This window comes from Falco naumanni, chromosome 7, assembly GCF_017639655.2.
Source record: "Falco naumanni isolate bFalNau1 chromosome 7, bFalNau1.pat, whole genome shotgun sequence".
NCBI lineage: Eukaryota > Metazoa > Chordata > Aves > Falconiformes > Falconidae > Falco > Falco naumanni.
In genome coordinates this window covers 68,543,941-68,562,677 of record NC_054060.1, presented here as the reverse complement: position 1 = coordinate 68,562,677, position 18,737 = coordinate 68,543,941, and positions in this window count along the sequence as shown.

Below are 18,737 nucleotides of genomic sequence, written 5' to 3'. Positions count from 1 at the left end.
TTGGTATGTGGTGGTAAAAGACCTTGTAGCTGGCTAGTTTGGAGAGTGCTGCAGCAGGTGACCAAGTGAGCTGGGGCTTTTTCTTGAGTATGTGGTTGGTTTTAATTGTATAGGTTTAGACTTTACATCTCAGTGCCTCCTGGAGGAATAGCTTGGCTGGGCTCCTGTTTCAGGGCTCGTGAAGTTCCCCCTCCACCTTGGTGGCCTTACCAAATGGCTACCCTCACCTGGTGCAGATAAACAGGGTCTTCCTCCCTCTGCTCTCAGTGAACCCCATGTTGTTGCCCAGACACACACGGATGGGTGAGAGTCACTGGCCACTGTTGATGCAACAATGGTGCAAATTGCACAGCCAGCATTTGTTTGGTGTGTGCCCTGCGTGAGTAGTAGGAGGAACTGGGAGAGCCTGACGTGTCTTGCCACCAGTCAGAAAATCTTTCCTATATCAGAAATGGTAATTTAAGTGAGTTGAGGTCTGATCATGTCTTCCCCGCTGATTGCAAAACCAGATTATTCATTGCCTCTATCCTTTCTGGCTTTATATGGCTTCAGATCAAGTGCTAGCAAAGGGCTATACTGTTCTCCAGCCACTGCATGACAAAACTAGATGATTCAGGCTCTGAATTGTGAAGCTGTGGTTACCTTGATAACACTGTTCATTGGAAGCTCCATTCATTATAACATTGTCACCCTTTCCAGATTTTTCCTTCCCCCAAATCCCCCAAAATTTAAAAGCATCTTTTCTTTCAGCCTCTTTGAAAGACTGATTTATTATCTGCTGCTCATGTTGAGATTTATACTTCAATTACTACAAGAAATACACTCCTATGGTTAATATTGTGAAGTATTAGAATAGTTTCATAGATGTTTAAAGCTAATAGCTACCTGTTAGTCATGTAAGTATGATCAACAGTGATCATATTTACTTATAGTTAATTATAACTTATCTTAAAAAAAAAGCTAGCTTGCTGCCATAAATAAAGTACGTTATTTCTATTTTCAGTGTGTATCTTCAACTTTCACTAACCCTTCTGTTTTTATCTGATTAGTCATTTAGTATTTTTTTAAGGTCCTTAAACACTGTAATAAGACACCTGCTGTTTGATAAAATAAAGAGATGGACCTCTGTATGCATTCCTTCACTATATATATTTTTTTAACCTCTTCTGTATGTTTTCCTCAATGTCCTGTATAAATAGTAGATCTTGTTGTAGTTTAATATTAATCTTACCAATTCCTTACTTGGGAGAGAATATTCAGTCCTGCTTGCTACTCCTCTACTTACATTTTCTAGGATTTAATTACACCTTGTTCCAGTGGCATTATGATGAGTTGAGAACCGTCTACATCCTTTACTTGTCTAGACAGCTGGGTGGAAAGCAGAAGAATCATGCCATAAGGAATTCAGTCATGTACAGTGCTTGAGCAGATTGGGACCCAGAATCTGACTGTGCTTATGAATGTTGCTGTAATATAAATAATACTTAGTAAGTCTTACCTTGCTCCCAAATCTGCAATCCTGCAAAAAAGTAAAATGTTTTTGTCTGGCAATATTCCACTTGATGAGCCCTTTCTGTATTTCTCAATGATCTTTTCAATAGGTAAAAAAAAATAAAAAAATCATGATTTCTCAGGCTTTATTTCTCTAAACAGCTATTTTGCCTTTGTTTCCAGTCCCAAACAGGCACTATGTATTGAAGTGATGGGTCACGGTTTCTAGGGTGTGGTGGTTGTTTTTCTTTTACTAGTGATTTTTTTACATGAGGGAGAAATTAAGAGAAAAAAAAAAAATAAACCCTGCTTATTTGTATTAAGCAATTGAACAGCACAAACTATGTTACAGAAATTTCCCTGGAGCTAGAGGTATTTCAGGAGGCATGTAAAAGTGTTTAAGATTCAGGTAGGTGTCTGTCTCTCTTCTTCAAAGATGTTAAAAGAAACAGGCTGACTAACCAGTAGGTGTAGCTTAGTCACAAAATCCTACGTGTAGTAATCATAACTCTAGACTCTTATTCCACTGTCTGTTTTCATTAGTGCAATCAACTCCCCTGCACAACAGGTTTAGAGGCAAACTATATTTTGTAAAGAATTTTCAAAATAAATATGTTCTTTTCACTGAAGTGTCAAAGTTGAAGAGTTTATAATACCATGATGATCCTTAAAAATATAATGTGAAATAATCCAAAAAGGTGGTATCTTTTTTGCATATGGAGCTCCTACCTCAATTAAAATTAAGAATCTGATTTGACTTTCTTCCCTTCCTCTGAAAATACTCTTTGAGATTTGAGACCAAAGTAGTCTGGGTGAAAATTAATTTCCTGATGGAATTGTCATGAAAAGTTTTACTTTGGCTTTCCAGCACTGAGATGTCTCCAAAAGTAATATTCTTTACTAGAGATCTATTTGAGTTTAAGTTTTATACAATTAGCAACCCTTTTTCTGTGATAATGTGTTATACACAAAGATGTTCAGGCCCAAAGAAGGGGTTGTGTGTCCCAGAACATATCCAAAAGATGTTGCAGAAGGACTCGGTTCTACAGACTCCCAAGCATGAGTAGCTCCATAGAGCTGTGTGACAGGATGCATTCCTGACAAGCAACAGAGGATTTTATATGTAATTCAAGAATAATCTTATTTTAAATCAATATTTAAACTCTAGCCTCAAAAATTCAAAATGAGTGAAGCATTTGTATGCTCTTACATGTTTGAGTAATGAGATTAAAATTCATTTTACAGATTGGGTAAATGAAGCGCACAAGTATCAGGTATGTGATTTAGAAAATGTTAAGTCTACTAAACTCTAAATCAAATTTGAGTTAGGCTTCATCATGATCTTAGTGGGCACACTCAATATTGTTATAAGTTGTTCAAACTTATGGAAAAAAAGGTCTATGCCACAGCTAGAGATAGATATTTTTAATTTTTTTTTTCTTGAGGGAACAAACCAACTATCATTTTCTTCCCAGATGGGCCTTCCTGAACTGCATTTTATTTTGGTGTGTCTGTATCAGAGTTCAGATCAATCAAATGGGTTTTGGCTCTCAAAATATGAAACAGAATCAGCATCATAAAAGATTTTGGCTGTCACATACACAGCCCTAGTTAGTATATGCTTGATTGAATTTAAGTACCAAAAAGGCTGGGAAACACACATAAACCCCAATAGCTGTACCAACGTGAAACAGCCCCAGTTCAACAAATACTAGAAAACTGGAATTACCACAGATGTAACCAATGTTGACCCACAACTGTTCTGAAGATATCTAAAGCTGTCTGGCTTTAAAAAGAAGTCAAGCGTAATTTAACTAGGAAAACCCAATGCTGAGTTGCTAATCACTCCACTTATTTGAGGATGTGCAGCTCTTGGGAACCTTTAGGAGTTCCCATCAGGGACTAAGACTGATAATAGCCCATGAAATAGCTCACGGGATTCCTAATGGGATGTGGGGTACTTTGCCTGATGAAATTCAGTCTATGCCCTTTATGACTGGTTATCATATCATGCAGTAGTGGTTAAGTGCCTAGCATGCAGGAGATTAATTACTGCCTTTCAATTAAATACATTCCCAGTGAGTGGACACAGTTTTTACCCAGAGTAATGGGGGTTACAACTGGTAAGTTGTTGGGGGTTTTTTAGACCCTGGGAACTTAGGAAACCAAGAATGAAAGGGACATCCTGGCTCATTAAATCCAATCCCTTACTTTGGTAGACCATCTGTATCTTGATTGGTTTTTTTTTAAAAAAAAATTAAATCCCATATTAAATCTGGGTTTTTGTGCTCAGCTAAAGAGGTGTTGTTATAGAAAAACAGTTGAATAGTGAGAACATGATGCAGGTGGCTTTTTGACCATTAGAAATCTAGTCACATAATAAATTTGTTCAGTGTATAAACCGCTGACTTCTCCGAGCTTAATCTTTTACTTGAATAACTCTTAATCCTCCATAGCGCTTAACTCATTTGCTCTATTTATACATGGCAAAAATAGCTTCTGCAAAAGTGTTTTTTTGGTGGACTATGAAAGTAAAACTCTTTAATATTCTATATTTTTTCATTCTTTCAATACTCTCAAACTTTTAGTTTTTCTGAAAACTGGTGATAAAACATATCTTGTATTCTAGATGAGATCTTAGTGTCTTCAGTTTATTGGAAATATTACTTGATATTCGCTAAACTTATTATTTTTTTTTAGGTATCAACACAGGTCTTGCAGTCAGTCTCTAATTTGCTCTGTTTTTCTTAAGACTTTTATCTGCTGCAATTTCAGTGCTAAGAACTTTCAGGTTTAATGTAGACAAGTCTTGATCTGGTCCTGAAGTAAGATTCACTGCATGACCATGCGTTGCATTCTGTGGAAATGCATCAAATTAAGTTTTACTGCAATTCCCAAGGTCATCCAGTCCTGTTGTGTGTCATTCTGATGTTTATTTAGCAAAAATATTTACCTGCTACTGAATATTGGGAGTATATGCATATGACAACTTCTACAACAGAGAACTTTTTAATAGCCGAGGTTGGTGATTGGTGATCCTTTTTCATATATGTAATCCTGTGGGTGGTTTCATTATAAATCTATCCATGAGGCTATTTCAATATCATAACAAATGTATTTATCTAGAATGAATGCAGGGATCATTATATATAGTGAAGCATATCTATAACCATATGAGTGGATTTATATACACACATATGCTGTATATATAGTTGTTTTTCAATTCTTACATTCCCAACTATAAGCTCCCTCTTGTCATTTTATGGATTTAGATTACATCTTGGGTAATGCATTTTGCATGTAGCTGTGCCCTTCAGTCTATAGTACATTTTTAGGAGTTGTGTCATAAGTTATTTGACTGTTTTTCACACTACGTTTTGACGGATGAACTGAAGAACACAAAGGTAGCCTTGCCACATAATAAAATAGTTAACAATGGATTTTAGATGTAAATATACATAGGGATAATAATGCTATGTTGATTGCTATGATGATTTCTTTTGCTGAATATGAGGAAAGGATGTCAGCTCTAACATGTTTAATGGCTTTCGCACTGAAGTAGAAAATAAACTTTAATCCTAGTTTGTGAAGAGAATGCCAAAACACATGTAATGATAAACAACGTAGTGGTTATAATAAAGGGAACAGGTCAGTGATACGGGCTTGATCTACTGGTGACCTGGATACAGAAAAACATGATGCAGTTGCAAATGTAGGATCCTTCTTATAGGAACAAAATACTTAGCTTATATGTTCAGAATGGGAGGGATCTTTTATGGGAAGTAACAAGGTTCAGGTCTGTGTAGAATGGAAAATACTTGTATTACAGTATAATTTCCTCTAGCTTACATGGCATCTGTGTGATATCATCCCTGAATGCATGAGGATAAATCAGAAGGTTATTAGAAAAACCTGACAAGAATGGTAAAACATTGGCCTTGAAACTTCATCTCCTCAAAGATATTCTGGGTAATAAATAGGAGGGGATATTTCTTACTCTCCAGCTTCCTGATGGAGACCTTTTTTCCAAAGCTGATGGAATAGACCAGAAATGGATGATTTGTTAAGATCCAGCTTAGAAGACTGAAAACAGAAGTTTCATGCTCCTGCATGCTGGCATGGATTGAGACAGGACCTACAGTAAGCTTGCTATTACTTGATCATTAAGAGGGCAGAAAATACCAAAAGTCAGTCAATTTAATCTGGAAATAATGTTAATATATGAAGAAAAAGCTTATTACAGGACTGATTTATATATATATAGGAGTATTGCATAGTGTAGCAGAAACAAAAGAACATCCAAAAATAGTATTGTTTTTTAGTTAAGGAACAAAACAACCATATTTAAACAACGTATTAGGCATATGTATGTGTAACAGTATCTTGGCAGGTAAAAGGAAGCTCTCTGCTTCCAGCAACTCAGGTGGAAGGTGATTGAACCATGAGGTCTCATCCCCCCTAAAACGGGGAATAGGTTGATCACATCAAGAATGTGGAAAAGCAAGCTGGAAAGTGGCACCTAGCCAGAGACTGTAAAGGAAATCCTTGTAACCAATCAGCTGAACGTGTGCCTAAGGCCAAAAGGCAAAGAAAATCTGTAGACGTTCAAAGTCTTTACAGAGGGGGAAAAAAATCAATAATTTTTTGGTAGGAAAAGAAAAACATGCTGCTTGCTGATCACCATAGTAAACAGGGAGTTAAGGCTTGGAATTTTCCTTTTTCCTTAGATCTCTATGGCTACTGTGTTCAAAATAAGATTCAATTTAGATTTCACAAACAACCTCTTGCTGCCTAGTGAAGTGTTTGATATATTTTAAAATAATTCACTTATCTGAAGTCTAATATGAACTTTGTACCTCCGTATCAGATTGATATTTATAGAAAATTTTACACTGTGTGCTGACTAGGCCTCTTTCAGCATTCACGTGATGTAGTCATCTACACTTGTGAAAAGCAGAACGCCAAAATGTTGGTTCATTTTACATCCATATCACAGTCATCATTTCTATGGATGGCTGCTTACAATTCAAGGCAAGTAAGAACTGGGACATGCAAAAGCCTTTTTGTCCTGCTGATCCGAATAAGTTTATTCCTTCAGGGCTACAGAAATGTTCAAGAAGTTAAGTGTTCGCTCAGAACAGAAGTTCTGTAGGCTGCGTGGGGGCAGAAAGTACCAAGGAATGTTTCATATCAAATTTACACCCAACAGAGTGGGGATGAGTAATTGTTAGGTGAGAAGTTGCTGTAACTTTGTGTTAGCAGTTCTGAGTTCAGCTACAACACATCTAAGACTCAATGGAGAGCTGACTAAGTGACTCAGAAAACTGGTAATGGCTTATACAATCATTTCTAGGTCAACAGTTTGTGTATATTGAACATTATTGTTGTAAGTCATCACTAGCTGATGACTCTTCTGTGGTCTCTGAATTAATTGTTACACTGTATTTCTTTTAGTGGACAGACCACTCAAAAGGACTGCCATGGCAGGCCTGGTTTGGCATAGCTGCTCATTACTGCAGCAGAAACTAAGACCTGAACGTGTATGGAAGATATAACTGCTCTGTCTGCCCTAGAAATAGCTCTTTTGTAGCAGAAATGAGATGTGTGCAGTGTAGCGCAGAAAAGGTAGGACTGAGAAGTATAAAACCAGCTGAGAGCACTGACCCATCTAGCCTGATACGCTCTGCAAGAAACCTAAATTCACAGTTTTCCCTGAACTGACCTTGGTATCTTGCATAAGTGAAAGCCAGACAGACATTCAGAACCAGAACCACCCTTGTAAGATGCTTTCTCCTTTCTGTTGGCTAGCAGAGGACTGAAGGCTCTTTATTTTGAGTACATTATTAAAATGCTTGAGGCTGAATGACACAAATCAGGTCTGTCTGAATCTGAAGAATCACGTTGCTTCCTCTAGCTGTTTATTGCCAAATGAAATTTCGTCCAGTGCTTTTTCACTTTCTAAGAACAGTGTGCTTCATTTCTAGTTGGAATTTGCCTGACTTCAGCTTGCAGTCATTAGTTACCATTGCCTTTACCTGAGAGTTCAGACAGGTCTTTAATTATCAAGTATCGCCTTGCTGTGAAAATTACTGTGCATCATAGGTAGGTTAATTGAATGGTTGTAAATGTTGGTGATCCATCAATGAAGAATTATGTTGTGCTTGAATTAGAACTGGACGATAACAGTGACTTCGGAATGCTGAAATCTTTCTTAATACTTTGAAATTATCTAGTAACTTCAGAAGAACTAGTTGTCTAAGGAAACTGGGTTGTCTGTGGATACATAAGTAATAGCAAATCACTGATACTGAACTTTTTATACTGCAGTCCCCATTTCTGTTGCCGTGTCTGAAAATAATTGTTAGTGTTATTGTGCAAAAATTAGGTATTTGATAATTTTAAGATGGGTTTTATTAATGTTGAAAAAACAAAAAAATACTTGTTTTACAGGCTTTTTTGTTTTCTGAATTGTTGTCCATTACTGTAAAACTTAAAAGTCATGGTGTTGGATTAAAGAGAAACAGTTCAAACTAGTGATATGGCCAGGTCTTTTCCCAGTATTCCAATAAAGTAGCTTTTACAAAAGATTATACTGCTTTTATTTAAAAAATATTTGTCATTTGTACGTACTGTACATTGCTGAAAAAGCAAGCAAGAGCAAGACAGGCATTTTTGATGTTATTAGAAGCAGAAGTCCTAAAGGAGGGATTTTCTGTGGTTCATAATTCATATTTTCAGATTCAATATTGTTTATTAGCTCGGGAGTGGCAGGGAACTGATAGCTTTGGGCATCTGTGTACTTCAAACATCTGGACCTCCTGAGGACCACCCACTTCTACTTAGACATTATGCCTGAACTAGGCACTTCAAAAATTGTGTTCCTGGCTCTTTATTTACACTTTGAATTTCCATGAAAAGGCTTAAATTAATTGGGTAAGACTTTTCTCTTGCATTCAGATTGGGTCTATATGCATCTTCTGCCCACAAAGCAGAGTCAGCCCAATATTCTCTGAAGACTAAATTCATTCTTCCCTTAAGTATTAATTATACAGGTGTTAAAGCCCCAATGTGACTAACGAATTTGAGCAGATACAGGTGGAAAGGGGAAAAAAAAAGCATTTGGAAAAATAAGAAAGCTCAAGAAATAAGTCCACAGTTTAGCTTGTGATAGAAAAAATGGAAAGAATCATGGAAAATAAATGCAGTGTAAACCTGTCCCCCATATTCTTACAACTGTGGAAGATCTGCATTTATTTCCTTAATGCCATCCTGAATTGTTAGAGATTGGGGATAATTTTAAATAATGCGTTTTTATGTTACACCATGCAGAATAACGTGAAGACACCGTTGAAGAGGGAAAATTTTTTTACTATTAATGTTCAAGAAATTATGGTTTTGAACTCTCAACAGTGTTATTGTATGTCTATGATAACAGATGCTTAGATGATCTTAGAAGCAAAAGCTGGGGTTTGCACACATGTGGAGGCATGTTCGCTGTCAATATGTGTGTGTGCATTTTAATACTGATTAGAAACTTCAGTGTTTATTGAAGTCTTGGAAAATGAAATGGTTTTCTTTAAGGAATAGAGTTCACATAAGTAATAGTATTTATCTGAATCAATGGTGCTAAAGTAATGGGAAAATCTCATTTTCACCCTTTGGGGTACTTCTGACACCGGTTTATCTGTTACAGACATATAGCCTAGAGAAAAGGACAAAGACTGTCAGTTTGGCAAAACCCCTCAAGCAATCTAACCAGGTATAAATTGAAGTTCTGATGGCACTAGGAAGTGCCAGCGTAAGACAGGCATCACTGGACTCTCACTCCATACTTTACCATGAGTGGTTAAGAAGTTCATGAGCATCTGGTAGAGGGGTGAAATTGCTGATGCTGTAGTTACCTTTTGGTGCTAGTTAAATGAACTGGGATTATTATTTTTTTTTTTTGGCTTTGAAAGCAATGGCCTTTGGGCAGTAATATGTTAGAATCGCATCTAAATGCAGGAAACTAAGCAGAACCAGAGTTTGTAATTCCTCTGTCTCAGCACATGTTTAAATGTATATGCTTTACTAAATAAGGATGTCTTTGCTAATTTGAGGTGTAACGAAGAATACAAATTTTAACGAATGGTGTGGGGTGTGGTTTTTTCCTCCCCCCCAAATGTATTATTCAAAACACTGTATTTTTCATTGTTCACCAAGCTGTACAGCAATCAAAAACTATAAACATCTTCCTGCTAGAATGATACATTTATATGCAGAATATTTAAAGCTTTGTTGGTTTTTTTTCCCAGTCTAAGTCTCAATGCATAGAGATTTGGTAACTTTTCTTCACGAACTATTGCATATTCTAGTAGAAGTGACTTTGACACATGGGTTTTCCCTCTCAGTTCTGTCCCATTAAGATTAGTTTTCCAGACTTTAAAGCGGGAAGTGGGGTAGACTGTAAATTCATATACATAGGCTTAACAGCTATAATAGTTCCTGCAGGAGCTAGACCTTTAGCCTAAGTCTGTAGGTGTCTAGAACACATAGAATGTTATATCTCAATTTTCTTATTACATACCTTAGTCAACCAATACACGTGGGTGTTCACAGTGTAAGATTCTTGTTGGTACAATATTTAATAGATCACACTTGGAGGTGTTTATTATTACTGTTGCCATATTTAGAATTACATGAAGGGAGCATAATTTCTTCCTTGCAGCTCTGCCTCATCAGATATCTTTTGTTAGACCAGTTACTAGAATTGGAAGCATCGGACAACTTTGGGTGCATATAAACTTATTTGGCTATAATCTAATCTTAGACCATCAATTCAACAAGTTTCCCTCCTGACTCAAACTCCAGGGCCACACTCCACAGGAGAAGTCCCTCTGTCACTGTTTGGCTGCCGTGAACCCCACATATCTGAAAACACACCTGTTATCCTCTGGTGTAAAAGGCAGCACAGAGGTTGCAATGGAAACATCTCTCCGGGGGGGGGGGAAAGTGTGAATATTTAGAATACATGGAAGATAGATTATTTTTTTCCCCTGAATGTTTTGCACACACATGCTAAAGTGTGTTTATAGCAGCCAAAATTCTCAGACCTAATTTACACTCAGCTTGAAAACAACTAATAAATGATCAGACAGGAAGCTCTACCCTGCTGCCACAAGAATGTGTTGCTCACATGTCTTCATTTAGAGAGCTCTTTTTTTGCCTAGAGGCAACAAAGTAGGTTTCACACTGTTATTAGTATACAGTGAGATTTAAATAGTCCACTTCGCCCTTTTCTACGTATCATTTAGTTTAGCTGTGAGCAGTGCTGAGGTCTTTGGTAGAGTGGGGAGACCCTCAAAATTTACTACGCTTCTGAAACAACACAGTGGAATAGGTAACTGACAGCTGCTATATATACAGTGCTTAATTGTAGGCACAAAGTGCCACTTACTTGCTTTGTTTTTTCACTTTTGTGAAGGCAGCAAAATTATTTCAACCTGAAAAAAACCCAACCCATTTGTATATATATACACAAACACCACCTAAACCTCTCTGACTTGCAAAGCTAAGTTGGACTTGCCATTTTGACTTCTTTATGATTCACTTGGTCTTTTTGAGGTTTAGTGTGCGCTTCAGTTAGTAGCACTGGAACACTTCCCATGAAATTGCCCAGTTCATATTAGCTCTTCCTCTTCCAGATGAAAGGCTATTTTTTCCCCACCTTTTAGTCCTCAAGAATCCAAAATTTTATGTCATTTTACTGGAAATTTTGATATTTAGTGGAGTCTTACAACATATATTTTTTTAATATCTTCATAAAAAGCAGTTTTGAGTTAAGGAGAAGGGAAGGAGGAGCCTGTCCTTCAGAAAAGACAGGCTCTTCAGACGAGCGGCAGATCGTACCAAGGGCATGTTCAGTTTGGCTTGTTTCCTGGGTATGAGATGGAACAAGCCATGTTGCTTCAGGCAGATGAAAGCTGGGAAGGAGATGGGGGTTGTTCTGACCCCAGTTTCTGCTTGTCAAAAATGTGTGATTTGTTCTCTATTTAAATATATTATAAAGAGCAGAGGGGGGGCGGGTGAAAAACGGAGGAAGAAAGCCAAAACAAATCAACCATTTTTCTGGCAGGTTAACCACCAAGCCTCATTATGAGAATGCAAGGTTGGTATCATACTATAATAGTCACTGCAGAATGAAAATGTGCCTTTTGCTGAGAGTGTCCGATTTGTTTTAAAGGACCTGTGCCCAAAGAGACACTCCAGAAAATAGTGTAATACTGCAATCTTAAGGTTAAAAAAATATTTTAACAGAAACTTCATTCTTCAGCGTTAACAAACTTTTAACACTACTCTAAGGAGCGGGCTGTAAAAAAATAAAATGTGATATGTATATCTCATTTTGATCTCCTTTCTAATTTAATTTATAAAACCAGTGTTCAGACCTACCATGGGATGGGCTGCACTTCTTTCTGAGAGAGTTCTGAGAGACTGCAAGCTTCAGGGTCAGACCCCCAGGTGTATTAGATTGCCACTGTCCTCTCTATTCATATTCAGTAGCCCTTATTAAATGAGATGCATCAATCTCTGCCGGTATCTGAACTACAACTCTTACAAGTTATTGGGGAAGAAAGTTATTTGTTCTGAATGTAGCTCCCCCCTGGGAGATATAGAGGTTAGTGTTTAATAATCCTTATGTATTTAGGGTTCAAGTTTGCAGTCTTTGCTTGAACAAAACTTCTGCTGAAGTCACTAGCATTATCTTGCAACTTAAGAAATAAAATAGTTGTTAAATTTAACATCTATTTCTTGAAAACCTGTACAAATTGTCAAGCTAACAGGATGAACAAACCCTTTTATCCTAGGAGAAATCTCGTTCTCCCCAGAAATCTCAGGGTTACAGGTCATCTTTGTCTCTTGTTAATTTATGGTCTGTATCTTATCCTCTGTATATATTAAGCGATCCAGGTGAAGTCATTAGGAAGTAAGGATATTAGAAATGTTTGACTAAAGCTAAGAGTTTGTAATTGTATTGCTTCCTGTTAGAGGTGTGAATGACAACTTTGCTCAAACTCAAGCATTGTTGGGAAATGTTGGTAGCTGAGCATATCCATCTTTAGTTCCAGCATGTTCTGCTGTATAATGCTTTGTTCTGTATCTACCTGCAACTTGAAGAGAAAGGGCAGGAATTTGGTGGAAAGATACAGTAAATGGTTAAATATTGGCAGTCAGAAAAGTAAAAACAGGTGAATAATTTTCAGATAAAGTAGTTCTACTGGACATTTCCTAATCTCTGCAAGAGATAACTAGTGAATTCAGTTACCTCATGATACTGAAAATCAGTTCAAACTTCAGATCTGAAGCTCAGCCTGAACCTAAAGCTTCCAGACACTTGGGAAAATAACAGACTGGATGTGTTCATATATTATTTGGAGATCCTCCTGTTTAATAAAGAGACTTAAGCACAATATTGTAGTAAAATGAATAAGTACAATGGATCTAAACAAGTATGTGGATTTGAGTATTAGTTTTATAAGATGATATAACAATAGTGATGCATTAAACTGTACGGGGAAAAAAATATCTAAATTCCTAGAAAAAAAAGATCTTTATAAAAATTTTTGATTGAAATTAACCAAAATTTTAGACAAATTTAGATCAAAATATTGTTTTAATAATCTGTAGGAAGGCTCTTATATCTGAATTTGAGATCAGATTGTGGAGCAGTGTCATTACTTAAATCATCCATTAATTTATGGAATTCAAGTCCTCTAGAAATTGAGGAAGTGCCTAGGTAGGATTCATCTTTCAAAAAATTAATGCACTGGATTTTTTGGATCAATGCAAACATGGCAGGCTATTTTACCCCATTTTAAGTCTATTTTATCTATGCTATATGCACAGCTAATAACAACATACTGTTGTCTCTCCTTATATGTCTGGGGGACATGAGCCATCACAGCTTGTGTACTAGAGCCAGGAGGAGACCTCTTATCTGATGGAAAGAGGAGTTTCAGGTTGCATGGTAAAAACACGCAACAGTCAGAAGTCATGCTGCCCAATCTTATTGCTCCTCCACCTACTAGCTGGATATCATGGAACAATTTATTTAACTCCAGAATTAAAATGAACTCAGCTGGCTGAATATACATACTAGAAGCTGTTGTACCCTAGGTGTGATTGCTATTGTCAGTGGTTCTCAAGGGGAGATGTGTGCCTTGGTGAGGAGGAGATAATAAGGACATAAGCACTGCCTGAGCAAGGAGCAGAGGGGAGGCTAGAGAGCTCAGGCCCAGTCCAGAACTAGGTCAGCCAGAGCGGTGGGATGTCTGGAGTGGCAAAGAAGGTGGCTGGGGTAGGAATGAGGAGAAAGACGACAGCGTTCACCCTGGAGAACGAGCTGGGGGTGGAACTGGATGCAGTGTTGTGCATATTTATTTTCTCCACTAAAAAGTGTCCAAAACATTTAGGGATGGCTGTGCTATACTCTGTGTGTGTTTGTATGTGTGTATATATATATGAGAGGAACACGGGGAAATATATTAGTTATCTCACATAGGATGGAAGTGACCTGCTGTGTTGCTTGCATCCTTTGTGTCTGTGTCAGTACAGTGCACTGTGCCTACCTGAAGAACAGTGGTTCTACTCTTCTGTAGACACTATGGAAGAAGCTGTCAGTGATGGGATCAAGATCTTTTCCCCTCTGTTAAAGAAGAAAGTAGTACTTACGATCTGATTATTTCCATGTGAAGGTCCATCACAGTGACTGGAGGTTGATACCTAGAATATGTTTTTGTCAAACAGCTAAATACTTGACCTAGAATATTGATTTGTATGGTTGTGATGGTATGAATTTTTTACTATTGACTAAATACATTATAATATGGTTGCATCACTAAACACATAAAGAAGTCCTAGTAAACTAATGAAAAAGGAAGTGCACAGACCATTTTCTTCTTGTGACACACATCATCTATAATAAAACAGGTTTCAATGGTTAAACTGATGTAGGTTATTTCAGAATTGGAAGATCAATGAAATTCTTGACTAGTATGTCATGCAGGGGTATATATGCCATTCTATGTCTGAAAGTCTGTTGTTAAAATGAATATCAAAGTACTAAACTTTCGAGGTGGCTCAAAAACCTAATAAATTTATTGAGTCTCAGTATGATCTTTCCTTAGCTAAGAAAGTATTTTAATTAATAGTAAATTTCATTTTCTCACAGACATTGTCACTGGGTGTGCTAGACTAAGTCAATAGACTTGAGTTTTGTTTTCAAAGTGAATCCAATGAGTCCTTTCTCACATATTGAAAGCCAATACACAGAGGTAGACCTTGAACTGTGACGTTCCTGACTAAACATAATAAACCAGTACTTCATTACTGTAGACAGAAAAGCAACATTCAAGGACCAAGTGCTCTCATTGCATGTTTCAGATGAAAGGCTTGGAATATCTTATGTATCAGAGGCTGGGACACAGCTATTTGTAGACATCTGGTACTTTGCCCACAGGGGTAACACCTGAGCCAGCCACATCCTGCTTCTATGGTTCAGTTCTTTGCTGGTCACAGAACAGCGAAAGAACACGAAAAACTAGATTTGGAAGGAGAATAGAGAGTCAGCTGCAGATGACGATGTTGTAAAGAGCTGTCTTAGCGACAGGAATTTATCAAAAGAACAAAGAACTCTCGACATCACCAGCTGCATCAGAGCAGACAGTCTTTGGCATCAAAGTCTTTGCAAAACACTGTTTACAGTCAGTGTGCACTGCGGTGGGGAAACTGAGGGGAAGGAAGAGGAGTCTACTCAACTGGTATAGTCACCACAACTAAATCTGCTCCCAGGTTGTACTTTCATCTCATGTACCTCAGTCACGCTCTGGTCCAGGCAAGGGAAAAATGGATTATAAAATCGAAAGACAAGATGTCTTCTGGTGACTAAATATTTTTCTCTTGGCTTTTCGAATAGAGGAAGATTTCCCAAAAGTTGTAACCCTTGTGTTTCAGGCTGTGTGCTACTGCCACTGCTTTTCTGATCTAGAAGAAAAGGAGCTGATGCAGAAAGAACTGAAAGGATGTTTTGGGGAATAAAACCAAATACAGTTGAGACTCGGAGGACTCTGAGAAGAGTATTTAGCACTTTCATACAAAACTGTTTGAACATAACAACCAACTACATTGTTGAGAAGGGGAAGAAGGTAACACATTCTATGCTATATATTTTTAGTTAGAACAGTAGGGTTTTGAGAGGGTGGGAAATACTAGAGGCATTTTTGTAGTACCACTAATGAGTATTTCATTGTTACTTGGCTTCCATTGCATTCCCTTGTATCTCTCATTTTGGAGCCTAAGTGTCAAGCTAGGCTAGACACTGTAATGATTTCTCAAAGGGATTAGGGGAGTTCCTCTCCAGCTTCTCAGCTGCACTTCCAGCTGATTGTCATGCTAACCAGCCCTATATTGTACACCGTTTTTGTAACTGTGTTGCTGCTATACAGCCAGGCACTAGTCCTCAAAATACACTTGGGGCTGCCTCCCCTGCCCTGGATGTCCTGTGTGGCCTAGTGCTGGCTCAGGGTGTCACTTCACGCGGCGAACTGTAGGGCAGACACCTTTGCTATGTTCTATCTTCTCCTTAGATCAAGGTTGCAGATGTCTGTACTAGCACCACTGAGCATAACTAGTTCTCTGTCCCAAAGTACTTAAAACACTGGAGAAAGGGAGAACAAAAATTATTGAATGAGTAGTGTATGCAACTGGGAGAAAAACCACCTGGTTAACAATATTTAAAACAATGCCAAAATTCCTGGTAACCAAAATCAGGACCTGAAGCTTGTTTTGTATGTTTCCACTGGTGATTAATTAAAGTGGCATGTGTATATCTGCAAAGCGGATTTCTGTTGGATGCAGTGAGTGTCCATGACCGCTTCTTGAGTGAGATATTGTAATGCAGGCATCAAACTGTTAAAATGTTTAATGATGCATGAGAGAATTTGTGGTTGTGAACAAGTTAAAAAGTCAAGAAATGTTAAGGACACTTTATTATTAACTAGATTAAAATTTCGGCTTTCTTGTATATGAACATGCACAATCATTTAATATTGGCAGATATCTAATGGCTTGCTGGTGCTACACTGGTGAAATTAATTTTTTTGGCTGAGAGGAGAAAATTGTTCAAAATCTGAAAGCAATGGAAGCCAAAACAAAGAGTGAGTGTACAGGGTATTGTACAGATAGCACTATAAAGAAAAACAGTAGTCTTCTGATTTTGACTTTACAAATACTTGATTTAATTAATAAATTATGGGGGGAGTTATTTGGCTAAACTTTGAAATGCAGGTTCAATTGGAATCCTATGTTACAGAAAGGGTAGCCATGCACACAGGGCAACTATGGGCCTGTTTACATGAAAACATTCAGAAAAACTTCACAGAGCAAAGTGAATCTACATAAGTATCTTTTACTTGCATTCAGAAATCAAAAGATCTCTGTAGAACTAAATAACACTTTTGATCCTGAATGATAACCAATGCAAGGACTATTACAGGTTTTAACTTATGCACATAGGTTTTGGGGCTTGCATTAACTTTCCTAATCATTACAGTGTCAACAAACTAAAAAACTGTTAAAGAGTTTACTTTTTGGGTTTAGATAATGGCCTGAAAATTCTACAAAGTTAGCAAATGACTGAAATTGTTATAATGCAGGTTGCAGTCTTCTTTTATGGCATTAAAACTCACAAAATGAACTTAATTTTCCCATGCCAATTTTTCTCACTAGGCCCAATTAGTCTATTCCCAAGGGAGGAAAACCCCTCACCATTCCATTATGTCCTTGAGTTAGGATTAGAACTGGGGACTATGGGATAAAGAATAAAGGAATTGAGATTTACAGTTGTCATAGACTTTATAAGCCTTTTTCCTATATTGCATTCTCTAGGTTGTCCAAAAGATTTCTTTGGGTTTAGACTGTAGTATGTGAAGTGTAGCTAATGCCAAAGATGCCTAAGGAACCATTGTGTTCTGTTTCCTCTTCTCCCAGATGTGTCTTCTTTTTGAATTGTTTCTTTATTCTCTAGAAGATCACTTATTCCCTCTTTCTGAAGTGCTTTGGTTTTTTTTTACTCAAAGTGGTGTTCCTATTGGGGGAAAACAATGCAAAAAGCAAAATGCTTAATACTATTGTTTCTTGAATTCCAGATCCCATTAGGAAAATGCAGAAAATACAGACAGTAACAGGGCATACAAGGCTTTCCTAAACCACAGCTATGGAAAGGATTTCATGCTTTTTGAACAATTATATGCTAATCCTAATTCTAATCCGATAATGCTTCTGTATAGCCAAACAGCTAACCTACTTCAGACATGGTTAATCAAGCGGGATCAACTTCTCATTTCAGGAAAGGTTTATAGAATAAAGAAAGTAGAAAGGAATTTTGATTATATGCAATTTTTGTAATCTGTTTTTTCATCTGCCTTATATATCTTTCTGCCTATTTTCCAATACTTTTGGAGAATCACTAAAATAGATGGTTGAAAAAGAAAAAAAAAATCCTAAGTTAATTGTATTGATGTTTTAGGATCTAAGAAAACTGCCTGCAGAGATGAGGAAGGATAGGTAACTTTCATTCGTGGACAGTGGGTTTTGATTACCTGCCTCACTCCCTGCTGCACCCCCTGCCCCCCCCCCCCCCCCACTTCCCCCCCCCCCCACTTCCCCCCCCCATGCATCTGGACAATTTTAGATTCAGAGCAGTAGATAACAGAGCAAAAAGATGGGTGATGTGATTTAGTATGGCAAATTCTTGTGTTGGTTGCTTCTCCTTGAAATGCTAAAAGATTTTTACTCAGCCTTCACAGAGGAGAAGCTCAGCTGTGCTTGAGTCAAGATTTTTTTCTGTGCTTTAGACTATGTTCTATATTCATAAACCCTGGAGTTAAACTGATGGTAAGAGTGCTAAAGAAGTATCTTATACTATTCCTAAACTGCGTTTTAATGAGTATCTCAATGAAAAATCTACTGGTCTCAAGGTTATTCTGTGACCTGGGTTCAGGATGAAGTAGTGAGTACACCAAGGCAAAATATACTACTTCTCCACCCCCCACCCCCCGATATGAAGGGGTCTTTCAAACTCTTTTACATTGATATGAGTTTTGCATAGATGCCAATGTCAGGACAATGAGCTGATCTTGTTTCCTCTGAGGAAGGCTTTGATGGCAGCCCCAAAGTGAGTGGCACCAGTGGGTGTCTGTGGTTGGTAC